Raw genomic sequence first — 4,943 nt, 5'->3', positions numbered from 1 at the left:
TTTTTATGAGCCTATCTTCAGACCATACTTTTATTCTAATCTGAACAGTGCAAATGGCCCTATTTAATCATTTCTTAAAACTAACCCAGATTTAATTTGCACCAATCAGTTCGGTATCTTAAAATCAAATATCAGTTTTAGCATATTTAACCAAATGAATCTTAAATGATCAAAAGGAGAAATTACAAGTTACCCCTGTGTAAGATATTGTCAATAAGATTATTATAGAAGGCAATTCCTCTTGGATTCACTGCTTCATGAGATTAAGAATCCATATGAATATAACCCAAGAGATTGCATCGGCTCAATATCTTCCTGCAAATTAAAGACAATAAAATAAAATTAGGGTTTTGAATAATTTCAACATTTTGTGGAGAAAAAAGATCAGAAAGAAAACATAAATTAATTAATACGATGAACAGATGATAATGATTGTCTGCAATGTCTCCATTACCATTAAAAAATAATACCTGAAATATGACTAGTATTAAGTCATTTTCCATTTTCAAGGTAAGATCCTTCAATCTCTAATTCGTACACTTTAGTTTATGCTGAAAATTAGGAAGTGCAAAATTCTATTAGACGCCTAATTAGAACTAGAAATAAAATTCTATTATAAGTACAAACGACGGCAGCAGCAATGGAGAGCGACGGCAGCAGCTGAACGGATACAAACAACATAATGAATACAAGAAGCTGAACGGAGAGGAGAGGAGCAGCGAAAGAGGAAAAGTGATGGACAATGGAGGAATTGTAACCAGCGGCTGAGATAACGAGAGGAAGCGTTTTAATTTTTTTTTTTAAGTTGTTGACCTAATGTAAAGAGTGTCTTTTCTTTTTATTGTTACAATTAAAATTCAGTCAGTGACGGATTTGAGCCGTCACAAATCTTTTGTGACGGATTGTCCGTCACAAAAGTTTTATGACGGACAAATCCGTCATAAAGCCTTCATAAATTTGTGACGGATTTTAATTTGTGACGGATTTTTCCGTCACAAAATTTAGTGACGGATTTTTGACGGAACTTTTCGTCACAAATTTTTGTGAAGGTAAATCCCTTCACCAATCCGTTACAAATTTAAAATCCGTCAGAAATTCTTCACTAATCCGTCACAAATTTGTGACGGATTTTTTCCGTCACTAAACCTAGTTTTTCTAGTAGTGATAGATCAGCCTCCTACATTCCCCCTAATGTTCTAGATTTAGGCTTTTATGTGGAGGAGTTAGAGAACAGGATTGTGGAATAATAGTGAGGCGAGGGAGCGATGAGGTTGTGCTGGCTACTGATATAGCAAGTAGAGAGGGTGAAGGAGAAGATAATCTTGAAGAGGATTAGGAAGAGGAAGAGGAAGAGAAAGAGGAGGAGTTTGAGGAGGAGGTAATCATTATAAAAAAACGGAAAAGATCGCCTAAATCTCCAAAGTCGAACATTGTTCCTTCAGAAAAGAAACCCCATATTCCCCTCATTGAGTTACCTTGTGTGTTGGATGGTATTTCCATATATTAGATCAAGAATAGGTATGAAATCCATGTCTCAATCACTTTACGGCTTCCTGGGCCAGGCTGTGCTATGAATCAAGATCTATAGCACAATAAACAAGTGATTGTTGTTCAGGATTTGGAGGCGGGGTTGAGACTACCTCTCAATAAATATATACCCAAGATATTTTCGACCGCCTAACAATTTCTTTGGAATAATTTCATCCCAATGGTCACAAGCTCTTGAGTGGTTTTTTAATATGTGGGATTAAGTTTATTAGGGAGGTGAACTACAATATGGTTTAATCTGTATATTACCTCCAAAAGGAAGCTGGTGATGAGTTTTACTTTCTTCAGCCCGGGAGAGATCTCTTTAAAAGGCTTCCAAACTCATTGAAGAATTGGAAAGATAATTTTATTATCGCCAAGTACGAGGGCAGATGGGAAAAGATCCCTAACATATGGAAGGAGTCCATCAAAAATCTAGATCGCGTGACGCTGGGATCAGTTGATAAGGAAGCCGTTGATCATTTTCATACTTTTGCCCTTCTCCATGTGAGGAAAATAATTAAAGAGTACTATGAGTGGATTAATGAGTTGGAAGATAAGAAGGAAGCGGAGGTGAAGAGGAAAAAAAAAGAAGAAAGTGGTGAAGCTTGATGCTTTGCCCAAAACTAATTTTTCTTTACCTAATACTGACCTCGCTCACCCTTTTGGTACTTATTTGTACCGTGGAGTTACGTAAAAAAATTTCTTTATCAGCATCACCCCTTATCTTGCAAATATATTTTGTTTTCTTTTGATCAGTGGTGAACTTCAATAAGCTCGTACGGAAGAATAGGGAGGAGAGGTCTAGAGAAAAATTGGAGAGGGAGAGGTTGGCAAAGATGTCAAAAGATATTGCTACCTCTGTAGAGACTTTAAAAGTTCCTCCGAAGTCAAGCGGGGCTCTTTCTAAATAGTCCAAGCCGAAGAGCAAGCACTCTTCCCCACCTTTTGTCCGAGTGCCTTTGAAGGGCGTGGTGTTTGCTTCCTACTCAATTGGTCAAAAGAGGAGAAATCCTCCTGCCGAGGGCAATGTTGAGTCTTCCAAGAAAGGTCCTTCTATGAAGAAGCCTTATAATTGAAAAGTAAGGAGCTAATGCTAATGCTCATCATCCTGTTATGGCAATAGACATCATCCACGGGTCCTTCTTGCTTTCAGATGTCGATTACTGAAATCCCAAATGCTACCTTAGAGGGGGGTGAATAAGGTATATTAATAATTGAAGAGGTTTAGAGATAGAAGAAGGGTTAATTCCATAAAAATTCACGACTTTTACACGGATTTTCATTTTAATCACGACTTTTAAAAGTTGCCATATAAAACCACGACCTTTCATTTTTTTTTCAAATCTATCACCAAATAAATTTTTGGTCTATTTTTGATGACGTGGCCACCATAATCCGGCAGATTTGAATAAAAATGAAAGGTAAAATTCACAGGAAAAATAGTCGGTGATAGATTTGAAAAAAAATGAAAGGTCATGGTTTTATATGGCAAGTTTTAAAAGTCATGATTAAAATAAAAATTCGTGTAAACGTCGTACTTTTTATGGAATTAACCCATAGAAGAAAGAGACAAGAAATTTATAGTAGTTCAGATCACAACTCGATCCTACTCCACTACTCAATTAAAGATTGAAATTTTGATAATCCACTAAATATGTGGTTTAAAACTAAACACTAATTAATACAAAGAGATTTACTAGAGCTAATCTCAAACTCACAAAGTGATTTTTCAAGACTAATCACAAACCTACAAACACTAAATGATTAATAAAGTAATTGATAATCAACAAAGAAATAAAAAGTAATCAAGTCAAATTGATGCACAATAAATATTAGATAAGAGAATTGAATGCTTGTTATTTTTGGTTGTTGATAAAGTGTCTAACCAAATAAATGTGGTAGACAAGGGGTATTTATAACCCCAACAACAATCCTTTGAGTGTTCTAGAAGGAAGCTCAAAATTGTTCTGAAAAGCACTGGGAAGCGTCCGCTACTCGTTGGAGTCGCACCCGCGACCTCTGAGAGGACTTCTGAAAATCCAACGGTCAAGTGCCACATGGAACCTCTTTACTGGGGCATTCAAATATGACCGTTCAGGGAAGTAACGGTTCGAAAGGTCGCGCCCGCTATCCTTCTGAGTCGCGCCTGTGACTAATGAAGTGAAACCAAAGGGTTGTCTAATATCTGGGTCGCGCCCGCTAAGGGTTTGAGTAGCGCCGGCTACTAATGTGTCGCGCCCGCGACTAACTGAAGGTAGCGGGAGCGAAAAGATTCTGGATCTCAAATAATTAAAATTTTCAATTATCACTAGAAACTTCCAAATCACTACACGATGGTTTTAATAGGTTCCTAAACACTAATAAACAATATTAGAACCTTTAAATTGATTGTCAAAAGTCAAAATTGAAGAGATCAAAAGGACTTGGTCCGACAATCTCTCCCTTTTTGATTTTGAAATCAATTTACTAAAATGGCTAAGTTTCTGGGAGTTCAAATGTTCTTTGACTCCCCTTCACTTTATGCACTAAGAATAAAAAGCAATTTAAAGGCATGAAGCAATAAAATTTTAAACACTTAGTCATTTAGAAAATTTTATAATTTTGATAGAATTTTGAATCAAAAGCAAATATTTCTCCCCCTTTGGCAGAAGGAAAAAGGAAAGGGCATATTCCAAAAAAAATTGATAAGGAGAGAAACATAAAATTATAGAATTAACTTGTATTAGAAAATAAAAGGACAAGTACAAGGCATTTTATAAAATAACTACATAACAAACATGTAGCCCTTTACATGAAGGGATACAAGGCATTTTTGTTATGATTAAAAATGCAATTTTTTTTAAAAAAAATGCAATGAAGAACATGAAATGCAAATGACATGAGTCTTCAATAGTAACTTTCGCTCATGACGTCATAATTATCATCGTTTCCATCATGAACCGATGGAGGAGATTGGGCACCAAAATGATGATCCATCCTTGATTGGAAAAGCCTCGCATTATTATCAACCGTATCAAACTTTGCATCAATTTGGTTGAAACGATTTTCCATATTCGTTTCAAACAAAGTCATCCTTCCATACACGTGAGAAAGAAGTTGATAAGTGTCAATCCAGGATGGGGTTGAGGGAAAGCTTGAGGTTCTTCCATAGCCGCTTCCGGGGGTTGATGAAAAGCCGCTTCCACACCTTCTTGAATTTGTGCCGCTTCCATTCGAACGACACCCCTTCGCCTTTTTACATGCCGCTCAATTTGAGTTTGCATTAAGTGCTCACCAAGTAGATGGATAAAGTGATCACCATACACACGGAACGCCTTGCAATTGTTGACCCAAAAATTCAAATCAAGCATATCCTTGTTCCAAGAGTAGACTTTCTCTTGAGAGTGCGGATTTGAGGAGTCCAAACCGAAGAA

This window comes from Mercurialis annua, linkage group LG6 (assembly GCF_937616625.2).
Source record: "Mercurialis annua linkage group LG6, ddMerAnnu1.2, whole genome shotgun sequence".
NCBI lineage: Eukaryota > Viridiplantae > Streptophyta > Magnoliopsida > Malpighiales > Euphorbiaceae > Mercurialis > Mercurialis annua.
Note: the sequence above shows the minus strand (reverse complement) of the source record.